This window comes from Bidens hawaiensis, unplaced genomic scaffold (genome assembly GCF_021521415.1).
Source record: "Bidens hawaiensis isolate Kalapana, Puna unplaced genomic scaffold, B.hawaiensis_p1.1 tig00020696_1, whole genome shotgun sequence".
NCBI lineage: Eukaryota > Viridiplantae > Streptophyta > Magnoliopsida > Asterales > Asteraceae > Bidens > Bidens hawaiensis.
The window spans coordinates 81,964-101,234 of record NW_027493183.1 but is presented as its reverse complement, the minus strand read 5'-3'; the positions used below and the strand labels follow the sequence as shown (position 1 = coordinate 101,234).

Here is a 19,271-nt window from a genome sequence, read left to right as displayed (position 1 = left end):
TGCTTGTCCTTTGGTTCTTCCCGCCTAAGGATGTCTGCGCAGCTCCACGCGCCAGACTCCTTACAAGCAAGCCTGCGTGGAGACCAGCTGTTCCGGCGATACGCGAGGCGAACTGTTCCCGCGGCGCGCAAAGGATTGTAGTTCTTCCCGCGGCGCGCAAAGGATTGTAGTTCTTCCCGCGGTGCGCAAAGGATTGTAGTCCTTCCCGCGGCGCGCTAAGGATTGTAGTCCTTCCCGCGGCGCGCTAAGGATTGTAGTTCTTCCCGCGGCGCGCTAAGGATTGTAGTTCTTCCCGCGGCGCGCTAAGGATTGTTCTGTCTGCCTTCGCCCTCGCGCACTCTAGCCTTCTCGCGCTAGACACTTAAGTCTTTTCTCCAGTTTAAGCCAGCCTGTATGCTTTTGAAATATCTTATCTTCTGTGCTATACCTGCCAAGGTATGAGCACAGTAGGCCAGATCTGACATCTGTCCGAAAAGTCACTTTCGGCGCAGCTTGCTTACCAACCCTCTTGGTTGTTAGAAAAAGTAACTGGCATAATCTTTTAAAATCTTCTTTTCCATGTCTTGAACAGTACTTTGGCTGACCCCTCCCATGCTATGAACAGTAACCTGTCAGCCTTCCCCATCCCCTGCAGCTGCCACCATATCTCTTGCTTTTGATATCTTTTGCTTTGATTTGATAAGATCTTTTTCCCCAATTCAAGGGATGTGTTCCCTAGGGTTTTCCTATAAATAAAACTAATTTCTTGGATAATTAAACACTACACTCAAACACTTAAACACTCCCCAAAATCTTTCTCCCTTACTCTCAGCCGAAGATCCTCAGCGACGCCTCCACTCCCCTCTTTGCAATCCGTCTTCTCTTCTTTTCTGCCCAGAAATCTCGGTAAATTTATAATATATAATTTTTTTTTAATAATTTGTTTAAGTGACTTGCATATATTCAAGACATAAAAACCAATTGTTAAACCAATAACCTCTTATTTATAGGATAACTTTCGCTTGTTTAAAAGTTGGTTCTTGCGTTATCTTGCAACGCACCTTTTACAAGTGAGTAATCTCGTACCTAATCCCCTTTTATTTTTAACGTTTTGGGATGTTCATGTGTTCGTACAACTTGAGTCTTAAACTTGTTTATGAAATTATGTGCGCAAAACCCATGTGTTATGGACGTTTACTAGTGTTGTATATTTGTATGTGTTGATCATTAACCGCTTTGATCGGCCTATTCCGAAGTTTTCATGGATCCATTAGATAAACACGGGAGACCTATTGTTACGATTTTCTTGGTTTCTTTGCACATACACGTTTGATTATTTGTTTTTGCTCGATTTGGAGCACGCTATGAACTATGAGCTATGATCTATTTAGGCTTGATCACAATCTGTTTACACACTATGTTGAACACCAGTTATACACATGTTGCGCGCAGTGCTTTGTTATTATCTATTTATATCTATTAAACTTGATTTCTCACCGACACGCAAGTGTTGACGTTTTATTTTAACACATGTTCAGGTTTGCTGTAGCTGCTTTTGGAAACTCGAGGACACGTAGGATGTTTTCTTTTACTTTGGACCTAGTTTAAAATATAACAAGACAAATTTATGTATTTGAATATTATGAGTTATGATGTGATTTATGTTACTTTATGGTGTGTTATGCGCATGCGCAATGAAATGTATTTATTAAGTATTGACACCCAAATAGTGTCACGAGTAATGAAACAATTCGTAGCGCCCCGATGTATAATCCGCCATCGGTCGGGGTGTTACAGATTGGTATCAGAGCTCCGTGACTTTAGGATTAGGTGGTTAGACGTAACGACCTAGAATACCTAAGAGTCCCTTCTCGCGCATGAGAAAAATCTCATAATTGCGCGCTAATTGTTAATTACTCGATATTTATAAATTATGCTTGCGCATACGCAGCACCTGATTTCATGTTTTATCCGCGATCTTTCGATTTTTATTGTTAAATTTCAATTCGTTTCTTTACTTACATATTCGTTTGTTGTTGGGACTTAACATTGAAAATCCGAAAAGTCATGGTGATACATGAATAGTTGATTTTCAATCCCCATTAACTTTATGTTCTAAAATTGAAGATTTGAAAAGTCATGGTGATACATGAATTGTCAACCTCCAATACTCATTTACTCGTATATTTTAAATTGAAGATTTGAAAAGTCATGGTGATGCATGAATTGTCGATTTTCAATTCGAATTCATTACCTGTATTAAGTTTGCATTTAAATTCATATTTTACTTCAAAATTTGATAGCATTTAACTCCGCGAAACAAGCTTTACAATGATATACTTTGCGCTAAAACGATTTCCCATACCAAGATATTAACAAAAACTAAAACTTTTATAGAATGCCTCCGCTATCAGCTCGCCGTCATCAGAGGAGAGAAGCCTCGCGCAGACGTATGCAGCGTCGTTCCCAGGAAATGGCCGCCGCAATAGCCCAAGCCTTAAATCAAAATAATACCAACCCCTCCGGATACAATATTAAGTCCTTTAATGCGGGTAACCCTCCGAAATTCACAGGGCTCGAAGGAGCCACCGTAATGCTCCAATGGCTCGAGAAAATTGAGAACACCTTCCTCCATACCCATTGCCCTCCAGACCGACGAACCTTATACGCCTCAAGTGTCCTGGAATCAAGGGCGCTTACATGGTGGAACGGAGTAGCTCACGCGCGTGGCGCAGAGGCTGCTTCCAGCATGCTCTGGGAGGAATTCAAGGATCTTTTGACTCGAGAATTCTGCCCTCCCAACGAAGTAAAGCGCCTTGAGGAGGAATTTTGGAACTTGAAACAGTACAGTGGCGAAGCGCGCGAGTACGCTACGCGCTTTCACGAACTAAGTTTGCTTGTCCCGCACCTAGTTACCCCTTCCCGTCGCGCCATCGAAAAGTTTCTTGGGGGTCTCCCCATGGAAATTCAAGATTCTGTATGGGCCAGGAACCCAGTAACCCTCTCTGACGCCATCGAGTTGGCCGCTGTGCTCAGCGACAACCATGTCAGGGCAGGAACCCTGTTCCTGCGGGGAGCCGAGAAGACCAAACTCACCAAGACTGTCTCAGAACCAACAGAAACCAAGCCAGAACCCTCAAACCGTAACAACCTCAAACGCAGGCACAAACCCAATCATCAAGCCTACGCGCTTACCAACCCGCTCATTGTCCAGCAACCCGCCTACCAACCTCCAGTACACGCACCTAACCCACTGTCAACCTACCCAACACCCCCTGTAGTCCATAACTATGCCTTAACCAATTCCGCGCTCCCTGCCTCGTCAACTAAGAAACCTTACACAGGAAACCAACCCTTTTGCCCAACCTGTAAACTTCATCACCCAACTCAAGCCCCGTGTCGACAATGCAACCGATGTGGCCGTATTGGTCACACTGCTGAGTACTGTAGAGTCCTTCCCGCCAACCCAATCGCGCAAACACCACCAACCTACCCGCAAAACCCACAATCAACATACCATAATCCACGACCCAGGTCGTGCTATAACTGCGGTGACCCCAGTCATTTCCGGAACGCGTGCCCGAGACTGCAAGTACAAATTACGCAAGCTAATCCGGTTAACCAAATTTCAAACCAAGTGGCGCGCGGACGAGCTTTTAATATAACCGCGCACCAAGCGCAAGCGAATAATGACGTGGTTAATGGTACATTTTTACTTAACGGACAATATGCATCTATACTTTTTGATACTGGCGCCGATATGAGTTTTATTTCTCGCGCATTTGAACAAAAACTTGCGCGACCGCGAATAAACTTAAACGGAAACTTTACAGTTGAAATGGCTAACGGTGAAACAATTATAATAAACTCCGTGATCAAAGATTGCACGCTTAACCTTAATGAACACGATTTTCTAATCAACCTCATTCCCATGCCTCTTGGAAGTTTTGATGTTATTATTGGTATGGACTGGCTCTCGCAAAATCGCGCCGAAGTAATCTGCGCCAAGAAATTGATTCGCATTCCTCGGGAAAATGGTCAAGATCTTCATATCTACGGCGAGAAACCATCTAACGGTCTTAAACTTATGTCATGCACTGAAGCCCGAAGACTTTTACGAAAGAAATGTGTCGCGTTCTTAGCTCATGTGGTCAAACCCGATGAAGGAAAGAAGAAACTTCATGAAATCCCCATCGTGCGTGACTTTCCTGAAGTCTTTCCCGAAGATCTTTCTGGTTTACCTCCCGCTCGGGAAGTCGAGTTTCGTGTTGATCTTGTTCCTGGTGCATCCCCCGTAGCCAAATCTCCTTATCGACTTGCACCCGCTGAAATGCAAGAATTAGCAAGTCAACTTCAAGAGTTGACCGATAAAGGATTCATTCGCCCTAGCTCTTCGCCGTGGGGTGCTCCGGTTTTGTTCGTTAAAAAGAAAGACGGTTCGTTTCGCATGTGTATCGATTACCGCGAGCTGAACAAGCTCACCATTAAGAACCGGTACCCCTTACCGCGTATTGACGACCTCTTTGACCAACTCCAAGGTGCCTCTTGTTTCTCCAAAATCGATCTCCGTTCTGGCTATCACCAGTTGCGTATCCGCGAAGAAGATATTCCCAAAACTGCCTTTCGAACCCGCTACGGTCATTTTGAATTCTTGGTCATGCCCTTCGGTTTAACCAACGCACCCGCTGTCTTCATGGATCTAATGAACCGGGTGTGTAGGCCTTTCTTGGACCAATTCGTGATCGTGTTTATCGATGACGTTCTGGTATATTCCAAAACCAAGGCCGAGCATGAACAACATCTTCTGTTGGTATTGCAAAAGCTTCGAACCGAACAACTCTATGCCAAACTCTCCAAGTGTGAGTTTTGGTCTGACGAAGTACAGTTTCTTGGTCATGTTGTAAACAAGATGGGTATTCATGTCGACCCATCCAAAATTGAAGCAATCAAGCACTGGATTACACCGACCACTCCTACCGAAATCCGTTCCTTTTTGGGCTTAGCTGGTTACTACCGGCGATTCATTTCGAACTTCTCAAAAATCGCCTTGCCTTTAACAGCATTAACGCACAAAGGCAAACCGTATATTTGGGGCTCGAAGCAAGAAGAAGCCTTTCAAACGCTCAAGCGAAAGTTGTGCGAAGCTCCTGTTCTAACGTTACCAGAGGGTACTGACGACCTTGTCGTTTATTGTGATGCCTCCAACCAAGGTCTCGGTTGTGTACTTATGCAACGAGGCAAGGTTATCGCTTACGCGTCAAGGCAACTCAAAATTCATGAAAAGAATTATACGACTCACGACCTCGAACTTGGCGCAGTGGTATTTGCCTTAAAAATCTGGAGACACTACCTCTATGGTACTAAGTGCATCATTTACACCGACCATAAAAGCCTTCAGCACATTTTTGATCAAAAGGAACTTAACATGAGACAACGCCGATGGAACGAACTCATCAGCGATTACGATTGTGAGATCCGATATCACCCTGGAAAGGCTAATGTGGTAGCCGATGCGCTCAGCCGCAAACCCAGTCAACTCAACTGTATTTTGCCGCGCAACGCGCATCGATCAGCAAAGGCAACCTACGCGCCGAGTTAGCGTGTGGTGCGGAAGCGCATCTAGTCCCTAACCTGAATGGAACTCTCTGTTATCTCAATCGCATCTGGATTCCCAATGATGAGATTCTTCGCACTGACATACTGAGTGAAGCGCACAAAACTCGGTATTCCATTCATCCTGGCGCTGACAAAATGTACAAAGATTTGCGCCTTACTTATTGGTGGCCCGGTATGAAAAAGGATATTGCTGTGTTCGTAGCTAAATGCCTAACTTGTTCTAAGGTAAAAGCTGATCATCAACGCCCATCTGGTTTGCTCGAACAACCAGAAATTCCTACGTGGAAATGGGAAAGTATAGCAATGGACTTTATCACCAAGTTACCCTCGACCGCAAGCAAACATGATAGCATTTGGGTAATAGTGGATCGATTGACCAAGTCTGCCCACTTTCTGCCCATTCGTGAAACCTACCGTGTTGAACAACTTGCGCATCTGTATGTCAAAAAAATTGTCTGCCGTCATGGTACTCCCTTGAGCATAATATCCGATCGCGATGGCCGTTTTATATCTCGCTTTTGGAAATCTCTCCAATCTGCGTTAGGAACTCGTTTGGACATGAGTACTGCATATCATCCTCAGACTGACGGACAGTCTGAGCGAACCATCCAAACCCTTGAGGATATGCTTCGATCTTGTGTTCTTGATTTTGGAGGTAATTGGGATTCACACCTACCTCTGATCGAGTTCTCTTATAATAACATCTATCATTCCAGCATCGGTATGGCCCCATTTGAAGCACTTTACGGTCGAAAGTGCCGCTCACCGATTTGTTGGAACGAAGTGGGTGAAGTTCAAATCACAGGACCCGAACTAGTTCAAGAGAACCGATAAAATCGCCAAGATCCGTGATCATCTGCTGACTGCCAGAAGCCGACAGAAGAGTTACGCAGATCGCAGGCGGAAGCCTCTCGAATTTCTAGTTGGTGATCTTGTTCTCCTCAAAGTGTCGCCCTGGAAGGGTGTTGTCCGCTTTGGGAAGAAAGGTAAGCTTGCCCCTCGTTATGTTGGTCCGTTCAAGATTCTTGCGAGAGTGGGAAAGGTTGCCTACAAACTGGACCTGCCGCCCGCGCTCTGCAATGTGCATCCAACGTTCCATGTATCCAATCTCAAGAAATGTTTAGCTGACGAGAACCTCCACATACCACTTGATGAAGTTCAAGTTGATGAGTCTATGCATTTCGTTGAGAAGCCTGTTGAGATTATGGATCGCGAGGTGAAGCAAACCAAGCGCAGTCGCATCCCTATTGTCAAAGTTCGCTGGGAGTCCAAGCGCGGAGCCGAGTTCACTTGGGAAAGGGAAGATCAAATGAAGATCAAATACCCGCACCTTTTCTCTGCGCATCCTACTTCGAGATAAATTTCGGGATGAAATTTCTTAAAGTAGGGAAGACTGTGACAACTGCCCAAATCCGACCCGACCCAGGTACCCGTTTTCGGATCCGATTTTAAGATTTAAAATTTAATTATAATCTTTATAAATATAAATATAAATATATATATATATATATATATATTACTAATAATAATAAATCCTTTCCGCCGTCCCGCCCCTTTTTCTCTCTTGTTGCCGTCCCGCCCCTCTGCTTAACCCTTAAGCCTTGAACCCCTTTTTTTTTCTCCTCTTTGCTTGTCCTTTGGTTCTTCCCGCCTAAGGATGTCTGCGCAGCTCCACGCGCCAGACTCCTTACAAGCAAGCCTGCGTGGAGACCAGCTGTTCCGGCGATACGCGAGGCGAACTGTTCCCGCGGCGCGCAAAGGATTGTAGTTCTTCCCGCGGCGCGCAAAGGATTGTAGTTCTTCCCGCGGCGCGCTAAGGATTGTAGTCCTTCCCGCGGCGCGCTAAGGATTGTTCTGTCTGCCTTCGCCCTCGCGCACTCTAGCCTTCTCGCGCTAGACACTTAAGTCTTTTCTCCAGTTTAAGCCAGCCTGTATGCTTTTGAAATATCTTATCTTCTGTGCTATACCTGCCAATGTATGGGCACAGTAGGCCAGATCTGACATCTGTCCGAAAAGTCACTTTCGGCGCAGCTAGCTTACCAACCCTCTTGGTTGTTAGAAAAAGTAACTGGCATAATCTTTTAAAATCTTCTTTTCCATGTCTTGAACAGTACTTTGACTGACCCCTCCCATGCTATGAACAGTAACCTGTCAGCCTTCCCCATCCCCTGCAGCTGCCACCATATCTCTTGCTTTTGATATCTTTTACTTTGATTTGATAAGATCTTTTTCCCCAATTCAAGGGATGTGTTCCCTAGGGTTTTCCTATAAATAAAACTAATTTCTTGGATAATTAAACACTACACTCAAACACTTAAACACTCCCCAAAATCTTTCTCCCTTACTCTCAGCCGAAGATCCTCAACGACGCCTCCACTCCCCTCTTTGCAATCCGTCTTCTCTTCTTTTCTGCCCAGAAATCTCGGTAAATTTATAATATATAATTTTTTTTTAATAATTTGTTTAAGTGACTTGCATATATTCAAGACATAAAAACCAATTGTTAAACCAATAACCTCTTATTTATAGGATAACTTTCGCTTGTTTAAAAGTTGGTTCTTGCGTTATCTTGCAACGCACCTTTTACAAGTGAGTAATCTCGTACCTAATCCCCTTTTATTTTTAACGTTTTGGGATGTTCATGTGTTCGTACAACTTGAGTCTTAAACTTGTTTATGAAATTATGTGCGCAAAACCCATGTGTTATGGACGTTTACTAGTGTTGTATATTTGTATGTGTTGATCATTAACCGCTTTGATCGGCCTATTCCGAAGTTTTCATGGATCCATTAGATAAACACGGGAGACCTATTGTTATGATTTTCTTGGTTTCTTTGCACATACACGATTGATTATTTGTTTTTGCTCGATTTGGAGCACGCTATGAACTATGAGCTATGATCTATTTAGGCTTGATCACAATCTGTTTACACACTATGTTGAACACCAGTTATACACATGTTGCGCGCAGTGCTTTGTTATTATCTATTTATATCTATTAAACTTGATTTCTCACCGACACGCAAGTGTTGACGTTTTATTTTAACACATGTTCAGGTTTGCTGTAGCTGCTTTTGGAAACTCGAGGACACGTAGGATGTTTTCTTTTACTTTGGACCTAGTTTAAAATATAACAAGACAAATTTATGTATTTGAATATTATGAGTTATGATGTGATTTATGTTACTTTATGGTGTGTTATGCGCATGCGCAATGAAATGTATTTATTAAGTATTGACACCCAAATAGTGTCACGAGTAATGAAACAATTCGTAGCGCCTCGATGTATAATCCGCCATCGGTCGGGGTGTTACACTTGATATATATACATCTATATAACTTGTTCATACATATTAAACTTGCTTATTTTAGTTTGTTGGTCATGTTTACAAGTTCCATGGTTATGGGTTTTTAAGAGTCTATGCTTCGGTTTAACCGTAAATAGCTCTAAACCGTAAACCGAACTTTGTTACTAGTTTTGTTAAATAATTGTTTAAACATACTTATTGTTAGATCTAAGTTTCTAAAATCATTTTTACAAATTCTATGGTTATGGGTTTGTAGAATCTTACCTCGGTCTTAACCCGAAACACGATCCGAACCGAAAACCGAACTTTTGTTTAAAGACTTTATTGTTAAATTTTGGTTGTAAAACTTAAAGTATTTTTTATCTGTACATTATTATACAAGTTCTTTAGTGTTTGGATATGTGGAAACCATCTATAAACTTGTTGTGAGATGGAAACCGAACCAAACCGATTCTTACTCGCTTAAGACACACAAGTGTGTTTTCTTTTTTTTAGCCATCAAGACTTGTATATTTATTTAAAAATAGTTACAAATTGATTTTTAAATATTTTTTAAGTACTTGGAAATGTTGGATCCAACTTGATCTCATAACAAAGTTTGGACCGACAAAACCGAACACTCGCTTAACGTGCGTTGTTAGTTCTAAAACAACGGAACTACATACTTGGTTAAGTCTTATTAATTTTTATTGAGTTATCTCATAACATTCAATATTTTGGAAAGTTGACTTTGGGTTTGACCAATTATCAAGACCCAAACCGACAACCCGAACACTCGATAAAAAAAACCCGTTTTAGTATCTTTATTCCAAAGGGATTTGCATTCTTGCATTTTACCCACCTTATTACTTAACATAGGTTGAGTAAATATTAAGGTTAGATACTTTAACCCGGTTTCGAGCAAACTTACATTTTTAAAGGGTTATTATTATAAATTCTTAAATAGTTACATTTTAAAACCTTGAACTTTAATTATTTACATTTCTCAACATTTATTTTGTTTAAAGACCTTCAAGACAACCTTTCTAAATTCAAGACTTCTTTTTTTTAGGCATTGTGCGTTAAACTCGTCGTTCCGACAAATCTCCAAATTATCATCTTTCAAGTTTACTACTTGAAGGTGAGTACTTCATACCCCATTTTCCATCTTTTATTTTGAGGGTGACATTTCATACTTATTCAACAAAATGCTTTATATTTGAATCTTAAACCATAAACGTAGTTGTATACTTTACCTAAATAATTGCTCGATTTGGTGTTCTATGCTTATATGCCTATGTGTTGCTTTTGGTTGGTGGAACTATAAAATCCTAGACTATTTGGCATCCCCTTATAGCAAGGTGTCGTTAACGTAATGCAATTAACGATAACTATAAAATCCTAGACTATTTGGCATCCCCTTATAGCTAGGTGTCGCTAATATGTTTAGTGATATCTATTTATCCAAATTACCACTTTTATTTATCGTTTCGTATGCAAGTTTTGTGGCTATCTTTATTATATACTAATATGATTAAACTTATGAATTGCTCACCAAACTTTGTGTTGACAAACTTTATTTTATGAAATGTTGCAGGTTTGCATCTTGGTTGATTTATGATTGTGAAGAAAACGACATCAAAGACCTTAGGATATTAGTAAAAATGAACATTATCAAATTTGTCATATTTTGTGATATCTTGTTTATGGTTATTTTATGGATAATTGTTATGTGACGTTTTCGATGTTGTGAAATGAAATGAGTTTATAAATACTGTCACTTTAATTAGTGTCATGTGCTTATGGACAATCGTTACACCTCGGCATGTTCCGCCGCCTTTGGTCGGGGTGTGACATTGTTAGCTTAAACTAGCAAAGATAAAAAGGATGACGAATCACAAAGAGCTAGTTTGTGATCGATGTGCAAATTTAATTGATCGTGAATTATGAAGCTTTTGTTGATAGTCATATAGACGAAATACGATTTAGGAAGTTTAAAATGGGTTTTCACGTATTAACGTGTCAAGTAGCAATTTGCAAGAAAAAAATTTAGGCTGTAAACAATAACTAGGAATGAATCACACCGGGGTTTCAAGTTGGTCATTTTGGTTTAGCTAAACAAATTCATATCTAAATGCATCAATATTCGTCTATCACAAGTAAATGGTACAAGAAAACCTCCACGGTATGAATTATGAACAAATATATGCAATATCGATTATGAACATTCAGAGACCCTAGCACAATTCAAGAATCATAATAAATATCATCTTACGACATAAATAATCCAAGAAAATCTAAAAAAACGCAAGTTCAACAATACAAGATTGCGTGATTTGTATTTTTCAAACCAAATGATTACATAAAATATTGTCTCAATTCATAGATATAAAATAAACCCTAGAACTTACAAAACTTTACATTCGGGAATAATTATGAATGGATTAGCCACTCATGGTTGTGAAAATCATTTTCAATTATTGGAATTCGGTTTAGGATCTTTAATGGTCTTCAAGAATCAGTCTATAATAGTGTGTACACTCCCAAAAAGACCCTAGAACTGAATATAACTGAATGGAATTTAAAACCTCCAATTAATTTCGGTCAAAGTGGTTGTTTCCCCTTAATATGTACTTGAAACATGTCATCAGCATCGAGGATGCCATCACCAGGTTTGGGATGCCAACTTTGGCTGCCAAACGCTAGAATTCACTTGCTTAACATGCCATCAGTGACACCACTTTTAGCGTCGGGGTCGAGAGACCAAATTTCTATACTTTTAAAAGCCCATGTTTGGACCCGTCTCATCGAGAAACTCATGATTTATATATTATGTCTGTTGTGACTCATTTCTAGCCCGCGATATGCCCATTCGAAGCTTTAACTCTTTTTTGTCAGCCCGTCATGATCAGTTAATGTCTCGTTCTTCTGTGTTTCATCTAAACTCATCTTAGTGCTCAAAACGTGCATCCTTAATGCCTTTAAGTCTGAAATTATTTAACATATGTGAAGCATCAAAGTTCTAAACAAAAACTAAATAAAAAGTAACACAAGCAATTTAACAACTAAAAAAACACAAGACCATTATATGACCAGGGCTGTGAGTTCGATCCTCCCCTTCCTCTCATCTTTTCTTTATATCTTTTTTGTTTTTGGCCATTTATTCTTTTTTACTTTTTTCATGTTTTACTTTTGTCAATTTTTAATAATTTATATGTTTGTTTTATTTGCTATTTAGTAAAAAGGTAAACATCAAAAATAATAATAAACCGAACATGTGTAGGATTTTATATATGTGCATAGCCGAGGAACCATCATAACTAACCGAACATGTGTAGATTTTTATATATGTTTCGATATAAATTTTATTCAAATCCTTTCCTTTTCTTTACACACATGGATTACTATAGAAAATGTTGACACCACCATGAACCAAATGGATATATACTCCTGAAGGACACACAAGGGAAGTCTTTTTTAAACGTTCAACAAAGTAAGTCGAGTATATTATATCAAGTACTATCGCATGCATATCATAACTAAAATCCGAAACTAATATATACAATAACATAAAGATTGATTATTATAGGCATTGTGTAAGTTAAGCCGTTGCAAAAAGTGAACCATTGCCACATGCAATGAAATATAACATTAGGAATACTTTTGTAGAATGATTAAAGATATGTAGGCTATGTAGCTTAAGAAACGTACCGTATCTCTAGACTCTAAACCAACTCAAGCCCACTTTTCAAATGCTCACGTAGACACGTAGCCCATGGGCTATAAAATTTTCAAACATATGGGCCAATAATTGTAGGAAAGGTAAGTAGAGTTATCCACTTATCCATATATGCCTTTCGGACTTTAGGTGATTGATAATGATTTTGAATATTTCTATGAGTACCGAATATCTGAGTTGTTCCGATTCCAAAGACCAATGTTAGGAAGACATTTGATTAAAATAAACTAGGGTGTTTCACCGCGCTTCGAGGCGGTTTGCACTTTTATGCACCTAAGAGTAAGCTTGTGACCTTCTACAGATATTAGCAAAGTGTTAGCACCTAATAAGTTAAAATTATCCAAAATATACATTTCAAATCTTAAGGGATTAAATATGTACAAACCTAAAAAGTCTACTAATGTATATTCCAAATCTTAAGGGACTAAATTTACACAAATCTAAACTTTACTGTATCAGTTCACGTTCCAGTTCCTTTAATATATGGTATAATAATGATATACGAATGTTAACATTTATAATTTTTTTTTCTTATTGAAAATTACTCATTAAAGTAAACTTATTGTTGATATGTGCAATAAAATAAATTACTGGTCGTATTAGAACATTTGAAAGCGTATGTTGCTTTTTTATAGGTTTACCACAAATCAATACAAATTATGGAAATGGTCAGTCAACAAGGCTTAGCCTATAGGCCTTTTATAGGCCTTTTCATGAGCCATCTTATCTTTTATTAATTCTTCCTTTATGTATCACTTTAAAAATGGGAATATTTGTATTAAATTCTATCTTTTACTGGATTTAACAAAGTAACTGTAAAAAGTATTCAATAACAAATCATCTCTAATAAAATCTCATCAATAACAAAGCTATAACTAGAATTTAGAAAGAGTAAATATAAATAAAACGTACATCTGTCAGAAAGAATAGTGAGATTGCTTTTAGAATAAATTTTCTTAGTGTGATATATATCTTCTATCGTCTTAGAAAAGTTTTACACATATGGTTAATACTTACAAATTTTTTGTTCCCATAAGATGTTATGGTGCATGAAAAGAGGGTATGAGTAGGGATGAGCCCGGTATCGGTACTGAAAATACTGCTTCTGAAAATCATAAATTCTTGGTACCAATACTGGTACCGAAATATTTGATTCGGTACCGATATTGAAGGTAAAAATTCGAGAAGTACCAGTACTGTACCGATCCGGAAACTCAAAACTTTGATACCGATTCGATACTGACGGTACCAAATTGGTATCGATTTCGGTACTGAATTTGCTCATCCCTAGATATGAGCGTGACGTGGCATGAGCCACAGAAACACGATCCACAGAAGTTCGTGAAACATAACTTTGTATGTTTTTACTAGATTGAAGTAGCCACGAGGAAGGTCTTACTCTCACTCATCATGACAACATATATTTTCACTAGCGTATTATCAAAATACATTTTCGTCCATCAATGATTAATGTTCTATCAAAATCAAATTCACGTAATATTATTGAAAACAAGTAACAACAAGCAACCCACATATTTCATCACAAGTTTGGTGCCTCCACAACTTTTGGCTCCCCATTTTAAATAATACATGTGTAAAAACTAATACATCAACATATCGTAAATAACACACGCGTGTCAAAATAGATATACCAAATTGTCTTGCTAGTCATGAGTCATGACTATATGCTTAAAATAGATCTCGACATAACCATAGACGTATACAACCTACAAAATGACCACTTTCATGATTTTAGTTCAACCATAGTGTAGTGTAATCCTAATGAAACAAATAACACAATGATGATAAAATAAAACTTTAGTTCAACCATACAACCACTTTAGTTTTGAAATTAAAACACCATAACAATTATAAGCTTATAACAAACAAATAATCCATGCATAAACCTTAACTTTCCTTCCAACTATTATTCACTTTCACCATCACCAAGAACTCTTCTTCTTAACATCATAATACTCAATATACCACTTCACAAACCTCCTCAACCCGGTCTCCAAATCGACACTCGGCTTATACCCAAGCTCCCTTCGCGCTAAACTTATATCCGCATGCGTCAAAGGCACGTCACCATTACGAGGCATCAACACCACCTTCTTCTTCGCCTTCACCTTCAACAACTTCTCCAATATCCTAACCATCTTATTAACCGAAACCGGCGACGTATTCCCCAAATTAATAATCCTAAATTGCGCCTCGCCCTTCTTCTTATTCCTCCCATTCCCAGTACTCTTACTCGCGGTATCAATCGCGGATAAACACCCGCTCACCACATCATCAATGTACGTAAAATCCCTAGCGATTGTCCCGTGGTTCAGTCCTTCAAATACTGAAATATGCTTTCTGTTAATTATATTATTCGTGAAAAAGAAGTAAGCCATGTCCGGACGTCCGTACGGTCCGTACACAGTGAAGAATCTCAATCCGGTGATGGATAGCCCGTGAATATGATTATACGCGTGCGCAATTGCTTCACCGGCTTTCTTCGTGGCGGCGTAGAGGCTCGCCGGAGAGTCCGTACGGTCGGATTCGGAGAACGGGACTTTGGAATTGAGTCCGTAAACGGAGCTAGAAGACGCCCAGACGATGGCCGGCGGTGAGACCGCTGACTTCGCGGCTTCTAGAAGGTTAACGAAGCCGTCAATGTTGGATCGGATGTACGAGTTAGGGTTTACCATGGCGTACCTGACTCCGGCTTGAGCGGCGAGATGCAAGACGTGAGTGAACCGGACTAATTCAAACAGTTCATTTAGCAAAACGGCGTCGTTTATATCCCCTTTAATTACGAATACTCCGACCCGGTCTAAAAGCTCCGTTTTGCGTGAGTATTTTAACGTGACGTCATAATACTTGTTGAAATTATCCAATCCGACGACGCCGTCGCCGCGGCGTTTTAACGCGACGGAGGCGTGAGCGCCGACGAAGCCCACGGCGCCGGTGACGAGGACGACGTGGGTTCTGCCGGAGATGGGTTTAGCGGATGATTTGATCTGGGTTTCGTAATGTGATAGGGCGGATGACGTGGCAGTGCGGTACGTGGGCGACAGGAAGAAGAGCATGATGATTAAGGATAGGAGTATGAGCCACCAGAGTGCGCATTTGGGTGAACAGGTGGTGAACCGGAGGCGGTGGTGGTGGATGTAGAAGACTGATGGTTTCATGGGTTTGAGTTTTCCGGCGTGTGACGGGAGGTTATCGATGTGATTGAGGATCGGTTTTAATGCGGTCATGGTTTTTGAATTGTGGGGTTTGGAGATTGAGATTGAAGAAGATGGTTATTTGGTTACAGAAGAAGAAGAGTGCATGTTGGGAATATGAGAAAATAAAATGAAAACTGCAAAAGTGAAAAAGGGTTTTTCTTTTAAGTCAAATTACAATAATATATAAAATTGTTAAAAAAATGTAACTTTAACGTATTAATTTGAAATGATGAATAAAATAATCAGGTTTCTAAAACAGAATATTTCTTTGTATAATGGTTGTATCCATAATAAATATTTTGGGGCTAATTTGGGACGATGTGGATGTATACCATGACAAGTTGTATGGGATTGTTTACACATAGATGGAAACTAGTGTTAAATAAACTCATTCAAAATGGTTAGAATTTTAATTTTATGTTTATGGATTTTATTAAATGCTATTTATGATAATTTATACAATCAAAATGCTCATGAAAACAATTATTCTTGTTTACTTTATTTAGAAAACCAAAAAGATGTTTTTATTCAACTATTTTTTTTTAAAGCAAATGGCTTTTCCATCTATTTTATCCTTTGTCGCAAGTGAGTCGAGACCCATAACTATTTAATTGTAAGTCAACTATTATTTTAGTTTATCAAATTTGTAAGAAATAGTTTATTTATTTTAGTATCTAAAGGATTATCCAATGCCCACTTAAACACATACAATTGTACATGCACTAGTTTGAGTTTCACGTGTTATGGGGATTTATTTAAGTTTTTTTTTCAAATCGTTTTGCTATTTTATATTTTTTAATTATTTGTTTTATTTTATTAATGTAATTTTATTTTGATTTGATACATATGTATTTGTTTGTTACGTTTATTATATTTTTTAAAGTTTGGCATCTTTCAATTAAGATGTGTATTTATTTAAGGTGTTTAACTAACGAAGAAAATTGAACACGAACATGTTATTTTTTTTAAATGAACAAACATAAACACAAATATTTGTCTTATGAAAAATGGGTGGTTGACGTAGGTGACGATAGTGGTTGTTGCATGAGAGTGAATGTTGATGATGATGGGTGGTAATCAGAAGTTAGTGATGGTGAGGATAGTGTGACATCTGCCCCGATCCGACCCGACCCAGGTACCCGTTTCTCTGATCCGATCTCTTTCTTTTATGATTTAATATTTATTTATACTTATACTTTATTTTTTTAATAATAATAATATTTTCCTTCCCTCCTCTTCCTCTCTTTTCCTTTCCGCCGTCCCGTCCCTCTTCTTCTCTCTTTCCGCCTTCTTTTCCCTCTTGTCGCCGTCCCGCCCTTAAGCCTTGTTTCCCCCTTATTTTTGTCCTTTGTTTCTTCCCGCCTAAGGTTGTCTGCGCAGCTCCACGCGCCAGACTCCTTACAAGGAAGCCTGCGCGAAGACCATCTGTTCCTGCGATACGCGAGACGAACTCTTCTCGCAGCGCGCTAAGAATTGTAATTCTTCTCGCAGCGCGCTAAGAACGGTAGTTCTTCCCGCGACGCGCTAAGGATTGTAGTTCTTCTCGCAGCGCGCTAAGTATCGTAGTTCATCCCTCGACGCGCGAAGAATTATAGTTCTTCCCGCGGCGCGCTAGGAATTTTAGTTCCTCCCGCGGCGCGCTAAGAAATGTGATTCTTCCCGCGGCGCGCTTAGAAATGTAGTTCTTTCCGCGACGCGTTAAGGTTGGTTCTGTCTGCCTTCGCGCTCGCGCTCTCTTGACCTTCTGTGTCTGCCTTCGCGCCTTAGCCTTCTCGCGCTGAACCCTTTGAGTTTTCTTCTGTTTAATCTAGCTATTTGCTTTTGTGTTGTCTTATCTTTTGAGCTGTTGACCTAATCTGCTTTATGTCTGAAAAGCCACTTTTGGCGCAGCATGCGCACCAACCCCATTGGTTGGCAGAAAAAGTGACTGACATTATCTTTTGAGATCTGCTTTTGCCATGCTTGACCAGAACCTTTATCTGATCCGCCCATGCTTTTACTGTTCCCTGTCAGCTTTATCTTGCCTCTGCAGCTGCCATATCTTTCCATATCTTTTGCTTTTGGATTCTTATGCTTTTTGATATCTTTTGCTTGATCATGTTAAAGATCCTTTCCCCTTTTCTAGGGATTATGTCTCCTAGGGTTTTCCTATAAATAATAATAATATTTTCATAACACTACACACACAAAACACTTAATCTCTCATGTTTTCCTTGCTCTCTGCCGCCTCCCTCTCTGCCTCCGTCTTCCTCCCTGTTCTGTCCTGCTTTTCCGGTAATATATATATTATATATAATAATTTAATTATGCTAACTTATATCAAGACTTAAAACAGATCGTTAAAACAATAATCTTTAATTATAGGTTAACTTGTGCTTGTTTAAAGTTGGTTCTTGCTTTATCTTACACCGCATCGTTTATCAAGTGAGTAATCTCGTACCTAATCCCTTTTTATTTTTAATGTTTTGGGATGTTCATGTGTTCGTACAAACTTAGAGTCTTAAACTTGTTTATGAACTTTAGTCGCGCAGTATCCCATGTGTTGAGGACGTTTACTTGGCTGTTTATTTGTATGTGTGTATCATTAACCGCTTTGTTCGGCCTATTCCGCAGTTTTCATGGATCCATTAGATGAACACGGGAGACCTATCGTTTACGGTTTTCTTTGTTTACACTTGCACAGATGTTTTCTCGTTTTTGTGCTCAATTGGGAGCACGGATTGAACTATGAACTATGAGCTATGATCTATTTAGGCTTGATCACAATCTGATTACACCCTTGTTAAACACCAGACATACACGTGTTGCGCGCAGATTTATTGTTATCTATGTATTGTATTAAACTTGATTTCTCACCAACACGCAAGTGTTTGACGTTTATTTTAACACATGTTCAGGTTTGCAGTAGCTGTTTTGGAGCTTGTGGATACATAGGACGTTTTTACTTTTGGACCTAGATTTAAAATGTATCAAGACAAGTTATTGCTGTTCGAATATTTTGATTTTTAATATATTGATTTATGTTGGTTTATTTAGGTATACGTTGCGCATGCGTGAATGAATATATTTATTAAATATTGACACCCAATAGTGTCACGAGTAATGAAACAATATGTGGCGCCCCGATGTATAATCCGCCTTTGGTCGGGGTGTTACAGATAGACCGGCGACAGAGGGCATGCAGAGCAGAGAAATTAAATTTAGGCTTTGATGATGAAAATGTTTCACAAATAAATGAAATGTTATAACATGTTTAAGGGCTATCCGGGTTTGATGAGATCCATGACCCGCAAAAATTATTGTTTTGATGATTAAGGGGTTATTTTACAAATAAATGAATTATTATAACCCGTTTAAGGGATATCCAGGTTTGGTGAAACCCATGATCTGCAAAAATTGTTGTTTGATTATGAAAAGGTTTCACAAATATAT

The 19,271-nt window shown here is 39.3% G+C and overlaps 1 pseudogene; it reads right to left on the bottom strand.

Annotated features, from left to right (window-relative positions):
• Positions 1-14,564: 14,564 nt before the first annotated feature.
• LOC143561505 (UDP-glucuronate 4-epimerase 5 pseudogene) lies at positions 14,565-15,869 on the bottom strand (annotated as a pseudogene).
• Positions 15,870-19,271: the final 3,402 nt, after the last annotated feature.